Below are 16590 nucleotides of genomic sequence, written 5' to 3' on the forward strand. Positions count from 1 at the left end.
ATGCACACAGTAACAATAACTTTTGCTTTTTCCAGAAACTCAGGGTGGCTGTATAGCAGAGCAGCTGCAGCTGAGAGCAGTCTCAAGGAGGAAGTCAGTCTCCTAAAGAAGTGATGGTATGTTACTATGGCTGCCAGCCTTAGCAGTGTAGGCTGGTGGGCCAGTTAGACAGCTGGGAGGCTCCAACATTCTACTCCTTCCCCCAGAAAGCATCCACGCCATCATGGGGTTCATCTCCACCCCTCCCTCTCCTTTCCTTCCTTAGGTGACTGATTTGCTCTTTGTGGGGCAGGGTGGCCAGCGGGCAAAGGCATGCTGGCAACTAGCACATGCCCCACTGTGTCCTTGTTTAGAGAGCTGTGGTTAACTTAAGGGGTGGATGCAGACAATCAGCCAGGCACAGTCAGCAGTGCCAGTCCCCATCTTCTCCAGTTGCCAGCCGCTGCCTGCCTGACCTGAAGTCATCCTTCTCCCCTTGTCCCTGAGCCCCTCCATTGGCCTTTTTTGAAGCTGCTGTCTTGCCTTTCTGAATCAGTGAAGATCTGAAACACTAAGACTTAAATAATATATTATGCTCTATAAAAGTTTTTTTTCAAACATAGCTAGATTTCCCACAATACATTTTGAAAATATTTTTTTTACCAGTGGATCAGTAGTATTTTTCTATTAAGGGAACATGCTGTTTGCTCGTTTGCTTGTGAATGGTGGACTGCTGGCCTTTTCCAGTATGTTGTGAGAATAAGAAATGCATATTGCTAAAACTTTGGAAGAAATTGCTGGGTTTTTTTAGTATAGAAACTATAATAGTGGGCTGTATGTGGAAGTGCATCTTTTACATTTGGCAGGAAGGAATGGTGCCCCTCTGCTGCTCTTGGAGAAATTACAGGGCAGGGCCAGAGGGGGATATCTTTTTGGGATTTTTTAAGATTTTATTTCTAGAAAGCATAAAAAATCCTAAAAATCATGGGATGACCCAAATGTTATGAAACTTGGTGGGCCAACAGTAGTAGATGTGTCCTCCAATTGTGGGCATTTCCATCCTGATAGCCTTAAAAATGATGGGAAGGGGAGCCTGTGAAGGCCCCCATTGCCGCCAATGGATCAGATCTAGCCACATTGTCCGGTTTCAGGCCAAAAATGCACATGCGGGCACCCACCCATTTTCAAGAGTCATACAAAAACAGAACCGTGCCCCCCCCCCCCCAAATAAGGATAGCATAAACGGCTCAAGGTTCAGCTGAAATGCACAAGCCTAATAACCAGTTCTTAGTCATTGGGACAGTACAAAAGAGAAACATAAATGAATTCAGACTGCTTTGTGGTAGATGTATATGTTTAAAGCAAGAAAAATACCTCTTATTTCTATGAAGAAAATAACATGTACATTTTATTTTTATTTTTAAACTTCAGCTTCATCACTTGTTTCATACAGCCCTTGGAGTTATTTATTGTAAATAAATAATACATTTAAAATTTAAATTTTACAAATAATTATTAAAAATATTACAAATAACAATGTCCACGGGGGGGGGGGGGGGGATCTGCTTATACGCGTATTTAAATGTACATAACAAACTGCCCATTGAGTGTGCCAAGATTTTGTTTGGAAAAAAAGTAATAAAAGGTTTTTCACCATTCATTAAAGAAAATGTGTTTTTCTTAGCAATAGTTAACATGTTTTTGAGAGGCAGAATTTTGCAGGGAATATTATTTACACCTTGTCAATATTTTTTTTTCTGGTGAAACTTCTGTGTACTTAATAAACATTTGCTTTATACCAACACAGTGCTATGAACATCAGGTAAGTAGCACAAGCCTATGTAACCATAATGATGGATTTTTTTTAAAAAAAAATCTGGGATCAGTTTTGGTGAACAAAGAGCAAAAGCGGTTATCTTTTTGGACCACAGTTCCCAGAACATCTCAGAGAAATTAAGTTTCCCAAGCTCTGACTGAACTCAACTAACCTTAGTCTTACTATTGCTGAATTAATACATTATAAACGAGAGAGGACTTGGGCTCATAGCTGAGGTTTTGCCATGCTGGCCAGTGTATTCTGGGACTTGGAAGCCAAAAAAGGTAAATTTCTCAAACTTGACAGTCTATCCTCACTTACATAGTCTATTCACTTACCACATTCATGAACAGGCTGATGATGATAAAAAAATAAGGCCCAAACATTACTAACTGAGATACATAATAGTTAATTTCAGTGACGTCTGTAGATCCATTCATGAAATTAGTGCAGCACAAACCCTGAGATTACATGTTCTTCCTGAATTTATGTACCTTCATTTCCGACTCTTAGCTTTTCCTTTCTTTCAGAACAGGTTACATCTCTTATCATAGAGGTAATATTTAGCCAGTGTATGAAAAAAGAAATTAATCTGTTTGTAGTAACTGATCTTGAAATGAGCAATGTTTCACTTTACTTTCCCAAGGTTTAGGAGCACATCGGGAATACGATGTATTATTAGCACACAGTGATAACCGAGCCACAAAGGATATTCTTACAAATCATGAGAAGAGTGGGGATTATGTTCCAATGAGACATTACTCTTTCTTTGATAGAGCATAAATAATTCAGGGACTCTGTGTCTAATTCTACAATGTAAAAATTGCTGAGATATTCATGAAATCTTTCTGTAAAATGATAAATTCCTTGGAATTCATTTCTTAAATTCTATAAAACATTGACGCATATAAACACCAAGCTTTGAACATAAACATTTACAATAAGGTTTATTATTATAAATATGATTCTGGAAGCAGGAATTAGCAAAATCACATTACATTTAAATATAAATGATCAAGTAAATATTCTCAAATACAGATTAAAAATAATAGGAATAACTGGATCAGAAAGGCATAACGATGGGATAAATTGAAGTTGCTTGGTTTCTCTCTGTCATGACTACATGGGATCAATAAAATGACCAAATTTAGTTGTGGACAGCTACCAGCATATATTTAGCTGTTCTCTCTGGGCCTTTTCTGACAGGGTTTTATTCCAGGAGTATCCGTGTTTTAAAACCATGAATGTTCCTGGGGCCCTCTTCAAACTCACTGCAGAAAGCAGATGTTGTACTGGGACTTCCCGGTACAACACTGGGACACTTAACCCCCCTCCCCAGAAGCAGCCTTAAACTGAGTTTAAAAATAAAAGAGCTCATCTGGCTTCCCTGGGATGGCTGCCAGAGTTCTCCTGGTGCATACAAATGATGCTCCAGGAGAAAGTGGGATGAGCAGGAAAATTGTTCCTCTCCCCCACTTTCTCCTGGCACATCATTTGTATGCACCAGGAGAACTTGGGCAGCTGTCCCATGGAGGCAGGTGAGTTCCTTTTTGCTCAGTTTAGGGGGGCTTCTGGGGAGGGGTTTGGTATTGCCACAGCTTTCTGTGCTAATTTAGCCTTGACAACTGTTGGAATATTGTCTGGACTGCGGTATTCTGCAGTCCAGACACTGGAAGTATTGAGTTTATCTTCCAACTTCCAAGAAGGTGTGGAGTAAACCCACTACCTAATTAATTCGCCAAAAGCCAGGATTTTCTTGGTTTGTAGCAAATTAATTCTGGGTTGCCCAGAATGTTGTCCAGACAGCCCCCTTTTTATTGTGGAAGCTTCCTCAATAAAGGAGCGGTCTAGATCTGCCCTCTATCTGCATGTGATATGTTTTGAGACTTTTGCTTCTACACATTTCCAGTAAGTTGTAGAGGCTCCGATTCAAACTCTTTAAAGGGATACCTTCCCATATGAGCCTGTCTGATATTTTGAATATTCAGGGGAGCACTTCTCTTTGTATCAGTACCTTGATAAGTCCATTTAGTGAGAAAGTAGAAATGGATGCCTTTTGTGGCTGTTCCCACACTTTGGAAATCTCTTTCTAGGCAAATTAGGATGGCTTCTTTTTGTCCCCTTCAAACTGAAAAAAGTTTGTTTTGACAGATCTTCACTTTTTGAAATCAGTTATTGAGCCATGTATACTAGTTCTTTTTTGATAACTACAGGGTCTGCCTCCTTCTGCTGTTCATTTTCCTGACCCTGATATTAGCGAGAAATAAGAGTGGGTGAATTTTTTTTTAAAAAAGAGAGACCATATTAAAATACCCAGAATGTCTGTTCTTGAATCTGACTAATGCACCTGATGGAACATTCAACCTAAATTTGGCATTCCTTGTGCTAATGAGTTGGCATACATGCTTTTCTTCATGTTTCATGAGGTATGTAAGTCTTAACAGAATTGTAAATGTGAGTAACTCTTACATCAGTTATGTTGTGCCATGTGCTATGTCATCCTCCCAGAGAAAAGAATGGAAAAACAAGTGTGGCTATCAGCCTACTTTGGAGGGTTCTTGTTATGAATACATTTCCACCAACTGGAACACTGTTCTAATCCAAATGCCGTTAAAATAAAGGTTAGCTCCTCTGACTAGGTGGGAAATCTTTTTACAATCTCCTTACTGTTTCATGGTCCTTGGGGGGTACTGCTAAAAGATGGCAATGAGGGTGACTCATCCTGTTATATACTGGAAATGTAATATTAAAGAAAATAAATAACAAGAATGAAAAGGCATTAAGTAAGGAAATGAGGCATGAATACATGAGACAGAGGTTAGCCTGATGTATGTAAATAGATATTGCCCAATTACTTGAGAAACAAAACTTAGTGAGGAAAGTAATGAATGAACAGAAAATATGCATTCATGCCTTGAGACTGGTGGTTAGTTCCCCTGCCATTCATTCTCAGCCAGAAAAATACTATCTTCTTATTCCATGGTGCATTTGAGGACATTCTGATGAACAACATGATCACAAATAACATGTGCTTATTATTATACAGGCATCCTTGGGTTACATATATGATTCTGTGGGTTCATTCCTAAGTTGAATGTGAATGTAAGTCAAAACGGGTATGTTTGTATATAAGTTGGAACAGGCCAGGCATGCATTAATGGCTGGTTTGCGAGTTGCAAAAAGTACATTCTTTGTAATTTGACAAAAAAAGTGCACATTACAGTTGCTGTGTGCTTAGAATTCCTTCTTTAAAAACAAAAGTGTTAGAACACCAACATTTCCAGAAAAATAGGTAACCCTTCCCTCAAGGAGCCTTTCCTGTCATCCCGCCTCAGCTTCCTTGGGGTGCATCTATGCTGTAGAATGAATGAAACTCGAGACCACTTTAACTGCCCTGGCTCAATGCAATGAAGCCTGAGACCTTTAGCCTTCTCTGCCAAAGAATGCTGCTGCCTCACCAAACTACAAATCCCAGGGTTTGTGTAGCATTGAACCAGGGCAGTTCACATGATGTCAGACAGTGAGAGCTGTTAAAGAAAATAAATAACAAGAATGAAAAGGCATTCTTGTGGTGTGAAGGCAGTAAACCTATTGGTGATGTGGACAGAGATAGGGCCAGATTCATTCCAATCCAGCTGTCTCTTTCCCCAACACCAGGGGATCACTCCAGAACTTCCTAGAAGCTATAGAGTACATTCTGCATTCCCTTGATGCGAGTTAACAGTTAGATGCAATAATTGAGTAGTGAGTCCACATTATTTTGGCCATATGGGCATGGCCTCGTATATGAAGTCTTATGCTAACAATGAATTTCAATTAGTTTCTAAGGTGCTACAACATCTTTTTCCATACAATTACACTAATTCTAGTTATTCTTTGGAAATTGGAGAAGGTATCTAAAGACCAATCATGTGTCCTAATCCATGGGTTCGCTGGACAAGTAACAATAATTAAGTTATATATGTAAGTATTAATTTAAATATTCCCTTCTTCCTCTTTGTAAGCAGGGACCTAGTTGCCATCATAAGATTATGAACCAGAAGTATTGCGATATTATTCTTCAACAAAAGAATCAAGGCAGCCCACAATAAAATAACAGTCAATATATAAAATACTGCAAAATTGAAACAGCAGATGCAGCAATTAAAACAAAACCATAACCTTTAACTTGCTCAGTCAAACTACAAGACTAATTTATGTTAAATGCTGAAATGCCAGGGAGATTTTTTTTTGAAAAGTTATTTTCCTGTTACTGAAATGACATAAAATGGTTGCTAGGTGATATGCAGGAGGATTTGACATAAGCTAATAGACTTTTCCCAGTTATCACCTAGCTAACTTCAGGTAATCAGGTGATCTAGAAAAAAGCATCAAATGGTGACCACAGCATTTTGGCTAGAATTTGGGAAGTTGTTTTTTCCCCTCAAAGTAATTAGCCACCCTGAGTCCGCCCCCCCCCCCCCGGGGGGGGGGTGAGAAGGGCGGGGTAGAAGTACCCGAAATAAATAAATGAATAAATACTTCTGTTATTTGGTGCACAATTTAAGAAGTAACACCACACATATTACAAGTTGCAGTTAACAATGCAATTTGGTACTCCCAACCTCTGTTTTGGGCAATTGTGTGTGGTAACCTGCCATATGATAAAGGAACACAATAAATGAAATGCAACCTAAAACAACAGCAACAATACAAGAAAATCACAAGCAGCAGTAATGCTATTATCAACCAAACATAAGATCAAAATAATAGTATGCATCTAAATAATTTGAAGGGAGGAAATCTTACTGTGTCCATCCTGTAGCATAATTTAATGGGTTTCCTCTTGTGAAACCCTTGGAATTTCAGTTTTCTCCAAACCCTCTAAATCTGTTCTGTGACTTTGGGGGACCACCTGCATCAGATTGGAGGGTCCATGAGGGGTATTCTCTTCCTAGAAGCAGAAACCAGCTGTCACTGACAATGCACTGTAACTGGCATGTACTCTCCCATATATGGCTGTCAGTCTCTCATCTGTGATTCTCCCATTCCTCACCATGGCACCAAGGCTAAGATACATCTTCCTCTTGTGTTTGTTTGCTTCCTCCTCCTCTTGTAACCCAGGCCAAATGTTTTGGTAGGCAATTCTTCCTTTATCAGTCAAAAGTTACAGGGCATTTTGCAGTAATAATTCAATAAGTATATTTGACATTTATTGGCCTTGGTGTTTCTTATCAACTTATGACAACCCTATGAATGAAAGACCTCAGGTTTCCTAGCCAACAATTACCCTCCTCAAGTCTTGTAGACACTCTGCTGTGATATTTTAGATTGAAACAAATGTTTGCATTTTGGTCCTCTACTTTTCATATTGCTTTCCACATTTGACATAGATATAGATAAGGGTGTAATATTATTCATTTACTTATGTATTTGACCAGTCATATGACCATTTCAAAATACAACATGAGTAAAAGACAAGGCAAAAAGGAGAGGACAACAGCTGACTTTCTATTTACAGTCAGAATCTTATTTTCCTGATTATAAGATTAAAAAGGCTTACCCTGATTATAGTAGATCTTTCCTGTCCTTGCAAGAGGAATGTCAGAAGATCATTTCTGTTGGGGGACCTACAGTTGGATAATATTGGATGTAAATATCTGTATTGCAGTTCTGTATATGCTGGACAGTCAATCAAGAAATATTCAGTATCTTCCACTGTTTGTTCTCCCCATAACTCAGGACTCAGTCTGCAGTAGTTGCACTGTAATTGAAATGCCACTTGCAGTCAGGAACGGAGGTGCAGAATGTTATGTTTCAAGGCCTGGAATAAACTGAATTTCTTTCAGTGAAACATGGAAAATGGCTTGGCCCAAAAAAGTACAATCCAATCAGAAATCCATAAACTACTAAGATGTTTCTAGACTTGATAGATATTATTGCCAACAAGAAGAAAAATGTTGGAATATTTTTTTTCATAATGAAAAGAGAAGGAAGGCATATGATAGTCATATTTATTCATGAAATATGAATGGTGTTGGCAGAAATATTTGTTCTTCTTTGGAGTGATTCAAACCATTCTAAATGATCTAGCTAAGTTAAAATTGTAGTACTTTTTGAAGCCCATGTCTGGAATACATGCATGCTTTTCTAGGAATGTTACATTTGAGTGGGATATACTTCTGAGTAAACATATAAAAACATAAAATAAATAATTCCACACTTGCCATTTCTCATAGAAGAAATAAGGTAGCATTAGGGGGTTAGAATAAGGTTTTCCTACATTCTCTGAAAATTATGTAAGCTGTATTTGTGCAATTTCTCTTCCAAATTTGATGGTTGCAATCTATTACATAATTGGAATCAATTGAATCGGGAGCTTGAAAAAGTTATATTAAGGACTACAGTTCCCAAAACCTCCTGACCATGCTGACTTGGGAAAGTATGTATTTCTTTTCAGGCTACAATGAGTGATATTCTGAAAACCACATTGTGACTGTTTAACTTTAGTTTAAAAACAATTACACTTACTATGCAACCTTTAGATAAGCAGACCCAATGTTTCAATATGCACGTTTTGTTGTACTGCTCTTTTTACCGACCTTCGTAAACATTTTATAAATCCAATTTTAGAAAGTCTACCAGGGAGATCTGTAAGGTTTTATATAGATTATCTCTTGTCTGACCAACACCCCAAGGTCACTGTCAGGGTTGCTAGCTTCTGTGCAGCAGCAATAGCTTGTCGCCGCAAGATGCTCTCACAGTCTTAGAAAGTTTTAATATATATTTCAGTTTTACCATTGTCATTTTAGCACCTGAACATTTAATACCATTTTAATTATCTTATTCAATATTGGGTTTTAAACTTTGCTTTGACATTGATTCTTGATACTCGGATGTGTGTGTAACCTGACGTTTGTACATTTATGTACATGTGTTTGTACATGTGTGTGTACTCTGACATTTGTACACCCTGTCACTTGTACCTTTTTGATGCTGGTCATTGGCCATAATAAATCTTGTTTATGATATTTGGGGGGAAAATATGCAAACATGTATGTGAAAATGATTAGAAGAGCCACGAGCCACACTTCTACACCACTTATTACCTTTAATTTTTTTCTGGGGCTATTAAATTAAGGACACAAACACACACACACACACACACACACACATGGCATTTGAGTTCAAGCAGTCAATCAATTTTAATACATTTGTCAATGGATCTCAACATATTCACTTTTATTAGCACTATAATTCAATCCGTATTAATTTAGAAATAATATGAAACAAGAAATGTAGTCTGCATCTGTGGTGAAGTGTAAATTTTAATCTACAGTTATGTATAGTTATAGATAGGTGTTTAGAGAGGTAAGTATTTAAAGTTGCATTACTGGGGGGGGGGGGTGGTAGCCAGCTCAGCTCACTTTGAGCTGGGTTGCTATGGAAAAAAGGGGCTGAGCCAACTGCCACTTGGCAGGGCTGCCATTTTAAAATGGTCAGTCTGTAGTAGTGAGAACCAGGAAGGTAATCTGTAGTTTAAAAAACTACAGGGTAAGGCTGATTCTACTGTAGTGAGAATCAGGAAGGTTTTGCCTTTTAGCCTAGGTGGTTTAGATAAGTCGAGTTGACTTATTTATATTAGTAGTTAGTGTATGAGTAGAAGGGGTGAGAGAAAACCAGTGAGAATCTTTATTGCAACAGAAATATCACAAAGAAGGAATAAGCTTGTTTCTGAAGTAATCTACTAAGGAAAGAAACATAGTTTGAAGAAAAATAAGTTTGAAACCTGTTTAGTAGAAGGAAGAGTCCTTTCCAGAGTTGTTTTAAGGAATGTTATAAATGTAACCTCTGAAGATATGTGCCTCTAAGAGTCAAGTAACATTGAAACCAGCAAGCTTCTGCTACATTTCAATAAACTTGTTACAGTTTCTTATAAAGCACGGTTTCTGTTACAAATCCTTTCCAAGTTAAGTCATGCTACACTCTGAAGAAAGACCAATTCAATATTACTAGCTATTAGCTACGTTATCAATTTAGTAAACCCTTACAAAGTGGTGGCTCCTTTACAAAACCATTACAAACTGGTGGCGTCACAAATTGGTGTCATCATCGTTACAGCATCCATCTATGTTTGTTTTAAAAATTGCAATTAATCTAAAATAGAAATGCTGTGATTAGATCAAATCAGAATTTCATTTACGATTATGTGGGTAGGCCACACTTCCCTGATACAACGAGGGCAATTCTGAGTTTGTGGGTGTGAAATAATGTACAAGCACATTTTACTGATTTGGGTTGCAGCTGTTTCTCTTCTGATAATTGTACTATAGAGGGCAGCAAAGTTAATTCTCTATCAGTATGGAAGCATTATAAAAGCAAAATCTTGGCAGGACATTTCCCTGTAGTAGGCTCTTCATGAAGAAAAAAAAAAGAATAATAGCCCTAAATGTGATGTTGTGTACATTATATACCATTCAAGTGTAACCACCAATATGTTGTTGCTCTCTGGAATATATTCTCAAGTGCTATAATAATAGCTTATTTTCCAGTGCCACTGTTTGTTGGTTTACTATCCAAATGGCAGCTAAACTTGAATTAGTGTGCCAGTATATTTTATTTGCATCTAAAATTAAGACTCACAGAAATTGGCTATGAGAAACTAGGTGTGAAAACACAGAGAGACCCAAAAATGGAGCATCATGTTGGTTAGGAACACACTCGTTATTGTGAAAAGAAAGTGAAGCCCACCAGTCTATGCAATATTAAACACAAAGGGTAGTTTCACACTCCATAGTATGCAGTTCTGAAACTATAAACCTGTCCTACTTCAGAGTGAATGTGGTGGCGGCACATTATAACTTGAAGAAATGGCACAACATTATATCTTCCAACATCAGAGTGTAATCAAGAAGACAAAGGATATTAATGAGAAAGAACACACAAGCAGGGAAGGCTATAGCAGTTTGCTTTTGCCTGAGCCCACTCAAGCCCCTTCCACACTGCCAGATAACCTAGTTTAAAGCAGATAATCTGGATTTTATATGGCAGAGTAGAAGAGGCCTCAGAAGGGCAAGTTTCAACTTCTTTTTGGCCCTTTCCCCTCACTGAGTGAATTGAATATAAACTATTTTTGTTGCTGGAAGTGATTTTGTATCAACTGAAGTAAGCTAAAAAGATAATGGCATAAGGACAATAAAAATTGGAACATTTTAAGGGAAGCTGGAAAAACCTGAGATAATATGTCATAATTAGTGGAAGTTCAAAGTGGTTCTTCTAGATAATTAGCAACAGTAGCCAAATCCATCTTCTCCTGTTCCTCAAGGCTCAAATAAAACAAGGGCCCTGCCACACAGCCCCATATCCCAGAATATCAAGGCAGAAAATCCCACAATATCTGCCTTGAACTGAGTTATCTGAGTCCACACTCAGATAATGTGGGATTTTCTGCCATGATATTCTGGGATATGGGGCTGTGTGGAAGGGCCCCAGGTTTCCAGAGAGTAAAAGACACGTGAGTTGACCCATACTCTATAGGAGATAAATCAAGGAGTCTATTCAGAAGATTAGTGATAACAGGGCCGAGGTCAAGATACACGAAGACTCAAGCAGCCATGTCAGATGGGGAGCTACTGTATTTATAACAGGCTCAACTTCTCAGCTATTCTTTGATTATTGAGCATTCTTCATAAAGGCAACCTAATTTCTTGGACCCCTCCCTTTCCAGACATCTCTTAAATTATTTCTAAGCATTCTTTTTGACCTGGCCAGGAACTGCCAGCCTCAGATTTAGCCACTGGAACTTCCAGAAGCTTCAAGGTAGGTGGCTGCTGGAAGCTGCTAGCTTCAAGTTTGGCCACTGGCTCTTCCACATGCTCTTCCTCTTTGATGTCTGAACAGGGCATGACAGAACAGATTGAATTAACTACATGGCAGACAGTAAATTTAACTTTTAAAAAGTTCCTACTCATACAAAGTTGACAATATACAAACTGGAATCTTCCTCCCATATGCCTGAATTTTCCTGCATGGCAGGGAATTGGACTGGATGGCCCTTGTGGTCTTTTTAAACTCTATGATTCTACCTGTGGGTGAATGTTCAATCTAATAGAGGAACAGCCTGCAGTTTTTAGTAACAGAGTTCAGGTTTATCAACCCTGGAGTACTAGGTCTCAGATGAACCTGCATGCATTTCTCTTGCTTTCAGATCCATTGTTGAAGAAACAGGAAGGCCTGAAATATTTGGCAGCAGACCTGCAGGACAAGACAGTGCCTGTATCCAATTCCATATCCAAAATTAATTATGTTGGTAAGTAACTCTCATTAAAACCTTGTTATTATAACCTTGCTATAGGAGCAGCCATGGAAAAGCCCCTCTCCCTCACTCCCTCCAAATATGCCTGTGAAAGATATGAAACTGAAAGACATGCCTCCCCAAAATATCTTAGAGATTGGATAGGCTTACATAAAAAGATACAGTCACTCAGCCTGCACCCAAGCTTTATAGGACATATATTCCAGCATTTCACAGATAGGTACATATGTGGTCAAGCAACATCTAAGTGTGATCAAGTTGGTCTTGCACTTCTTTTCTCATCTATAAGTGAGAAAGGATGCACAGTATAGTAGAAACTGCAGTACTTTGATGGTACCTTCACCAGTTGGGAAATTCAAGACTCCATCCCACTTTTCTTCCCCTGTCCCCTACTCTCTATTGAAACCACATCTATACTATCATATGATGTAATATAATAATGATATAATAACTTTATTTTTGTAACCTGCCACCATTTCCTCAAAGGGACTCAGGGCAGCTTACATATGGACCAAGCTCAGTCAACAGAGTTAAAATATAATGCAATAAAGATACATATACAAACATCATAAAAATAATTAAAAATATAATGCATCATACAACAACCAGTAGCCGAGCATTGTGGACATTTCCGAGCTAAGGGGCAGAGCAGAGGCTTGTGCAATACAACTGCAAGGACAGGGTCGATGGCAAAGTGAAAGAGGCAGATGATAAATTAAGGCTGGAAGGACCAAGTCAGATTAGTGCAGTACGACTACATGGGCAGGGACTGTAGTAAAGTGCAAGAGCCAAAATTAATTTATGACTAGAAGGGCGAATTCATCTAGTGAACCTATTATTCAAAGGCACATTAAAACAACCATTTTAAAGGTCTTTACAGAAAGTGGATAGGGTGGGTGCTAATCTGAAACTGCATTATATGGTCTGTGTAGACTCATAAAATGCACTTCAGTGCAGTTAAGCTGCATAATATGGCAGTGTAGATGGGGCCTGAATTAATTCAGTACCAACTACTTTTGTACCCTGAGCTTCGTTCACAGCCATTGAAATATTGCGGAGGGCAAAAAAAGTAGAAGGAAATAGAAACTGGGGCATTTTAAAATCAGGTGAAAGTGTGGGACCAGATATATTTAATTATGATTGTCCATGCCAAATTGGGATAATGGAGGGTATTTTGAAGCTTTATAGATCATAGCCAACACTTCGATTGTGCCTAAATTAGAGGAGGTATGACATCCTATTGAGTCCTAGGATTTGCAAAACTACAAACCCCAGGACATAAATCCAAGGATATTAATGTAGCCATGGTAATGAATCATAATGAGATAACTATATAGTGTGAAAGGATCTCAGATAAGTTAATATGCTTGATTAACAAATCAAGATTGAAACTAACATGATAACCTCATCTCTATTCTGTCCTATTAATCATAATGATATAATCACTGCATAGAAAATAAAATGAATCAAGGACTACATGAATTTAGACCAAAGTGTCTGAATCCCAAAGCTTAACTCATAAATATTTTCCAGCAAGGAAGATGTAATTTCAAGAGAAGAGGGAGAGAATACAACGTTGAGCATATAAAATAATAAGCATAAAGACAATATGCTAGCTCATATACTGTCCTGTTAGGTCTTAATGACTCAAATGTACAAACAGCCCAAATCCCATTGTTCCAGGAAAAGTACACTCAGGCCCCTTCCATACAGCTGAACAAAATCCCATATTTTTCTGCTTTGAATTGGAATATATGGCAGTGTAGACTCAGGACCTATCCAGACAGCCCCTTTATTGCAGAAACTTCCACAATAAAAAGGGAGCTGTCCAGATGACATTCTGGCCAACCTGCAATTAATTCGCCACAAACCAGGAAAACCCTGGTTTGTGGCGATTTTAATTAAATAGTGGGTTTATTCTACACTTTCTTGAAAGGCGTTGGATAAACCCACTACTTCCAGTGTCTGGACTGCAGTCCAGACATCATTCCCACAGTTTTCTGGACTAAAACTGTGGGAATCCCACCTGCCTCCCCCAAAGCCCCCAAAGCCCTTTAAAAAGTAAAATAAACTTACCTGTTCTCAATTACAGTGTTGCCGGAACTCTCTCAGTGCATAGAAATGACACGCCAGGAGAGCGGGGAAGGGGGTAGGGTGTCCATATGTTCTTACGGGACAGTCCCAGAAGAACATTTGCATACCCGCCCCAGAAAGTGCACACTTTCTGGGATAGGGGCCCAGGAACATCCGTGTTTTTTAAACATGGATGCTCCTGGGATCAAGGGTTGTGTGGAAGCCCTCAGATAACCCAGTTCAAAGCAGATATTGTGGAATATTCTGTCTTGATATTCAGGGTTACATGGCTGTGTGGAAGGGCCCTCACTGAATCAATCAATTTACTTTCATGCTGACTCATCATTCTATTATCAAATAGGCCTAAATAGCAGAATTCATTTCTTTGCACAAATATCAGAATGTAATTGCTTCTAAGGGACTGATGCAGTTACACTTTTCTTTGCATGTTAAGATTTTACGAGGAAGGAAATACAAGAAGAGCCATGCTGGATTTGATGGAAAACCTAACCAATCTAACATCCTGTTCATACAGTTCCCTATGAGAATGAGAATGATGCCAAGAGCACCATAACTTTGTTTTGCAGAAAATTGAAATTTACTATTAGCATGATTGTATTTATTTATGTCCTGCATTTTTCAACAAGGCAGTGTAAAAGTGTACATAACTTATAATATAATTAAGCTATGCACAAAATTAAACGTAATTTACTGACATATCTATTAAAAAGCAACCAACATGGATTATTTCTTATATTATTCAAATATCTGCCCTCATTGACAGTTCTCAATGGCCTGCCAAAACAAACAAAAAGGTTTCACTTGGCACTGGAAGGTAATAAAGGCAGAACCAGCATAACCTACCTAGGAAGAGAATCCTATAGCCTGAGAGTAGACACATTATCCTATAGCCTGAGAGCAGACTCAGGCAGCATCTACACTGGCATTTAATTCAGTGTAGGAATTGCATTAGCCAGGGGAAAACAACCATCATACCTAGGCTAATGTGTTTTAATCCTTTTAAAGCCTTTTAATTCAGCTTGACCCCACGTTGTTGTTTTTTTTAAATCAGCAAATATCCAAATCTTCCAGGAAGACCCAGACCTTTGAGGGGTGTTCTGACAGTGTTGACTACCATCTTAGATTGCCATGTACAACCCCAGATTGCATCCCTATAGCCAATTCATCCCACATTCCCCAGGCTCAGACAACCCAGGGAGATGGGCTGGCAGTGCCTCCCGAGCCTCTCTGCATCCTGATTCCACAAAAAAATACAAAAAGCATGTTTGTCATTGCTACAAGCTCATTAGGAAGCAACAGACCTGTGAAGGGGGGGAGGGGGCATACTCATATCGAGGTCTATTGCTTCCTCGTGATTCAATAACCAGGATATTGAGACCAGGCAGTGATGGTAACACACGCTTTTACAGTTTTCTGGGAGAATGGGGGTTCAAGGAGGGTGGAAATGGTGCTCATAGCTGTGCTGAACCAGCACCAGCATGGGTGAGCTGTGTGGCCAATTCCCTGCTGCTGAGATGGATTAGAGCACATGGTGTGGCCACAATGTGGCTCAGAACTGTCATTTTATATGCCAGTTCCAGTCGCATTTTGTAGCTATATGGAAGGGCCCTCATATAATGCAGATCAAAACAATTAAACTGCATTATATGTATCTCCACTGACCAAAAGATCTTCTCTGAATATCTCCAAAGCTACATGGGAGATATGGGAGTTTATCTTTCAGATACATTCAAGCTGATTCATATTGCACTTCAAATTGTGATTAATGGCTTTAATAGCATTATCTTCTGAATGTGTCTACTTTTCTTTTTAAACTAATCAGGTTGGTAGACCTTACCTCCATTTTGTTAATTCTACAGTTTGACTATGTGCTGTATAAAGAAGTAGTTCATTGTATCTGTTCCGCACCAACCCTCAATCATCTCCAGTGAATGGCCCAGGGCTCTGCTATGATGGAAAAGAGAGAAAAACACCATCTTATCCACTTTTCCCACATCATGCATAATTGCTGTTGTTACAAGGAAGCAGTGACATGTGGCTTTGTGTATTATTTATCTTGTTTTCAATATTGCATGAAGGGGAATTTGTACATTGTCATCTTGTATTTGACTTAAAAAAATAAAAAAATGATACCTTTGGGTTTGAATGTGTGTCCTTAAATGTGGGTGGCTAGGACAGAATCGGAATTCTGATGGTTAGTCATTTTTTTAAAAAAAAATCCCTTGTTTTGGATTTGGCATCAGCTTAGCTAGAAAGCAAGGAGGAAGAGTGGCACCATGTCATCTAAAATTCCTGCAGATAGTCTCCCAATATTTGGTGTGTATGGCCTGATTACTAATTACATACCAAATGCTCAGGTGGTCATTTGGTGGGAGCACAACTCTTCCCATCAGCATGTGAAGGCCTT

At 38.6% G+C, this 16590-nt stretch overlaps 1 long non-coding RNA gene across 1 annotated transcript; it reads left to right on the forward strand.

The window, feature by feature from the left end:
- Positions 1 to 3246: 3246 nt before the first annotated feature.
- Positions 3247 to 16297, forward strand: LOC132761862 (uncharacterized). The gene is made up of 3 exons (XR_009630009.2): positions 3247 to 3333; positions 11982 to 12083; positions 16043 to 16297. It is a non-coding gene; the product is annotated as an uncharacterized lncRNA (long non-coding RNA).
- The last annotated feature ends 293 nt before the right edge of the window (positions 16298 to 16590 follow it).

The sequence above is a fragment of the Anolis sagrei genome, chromosome 1 (genome assembly GCF_037176765.1).
Source record: "Anolis sagrei isolate rAnoSag1 chromosome 1, rAnoSag1.mat, whole genome shotgun sequence".
Classification (NCBI taxonomy): Eukaryota; Metazoa; Chordata; class Lepidosauria; order Squamata; family Dactyloidae; genus Anolis; species Anolis sagrei.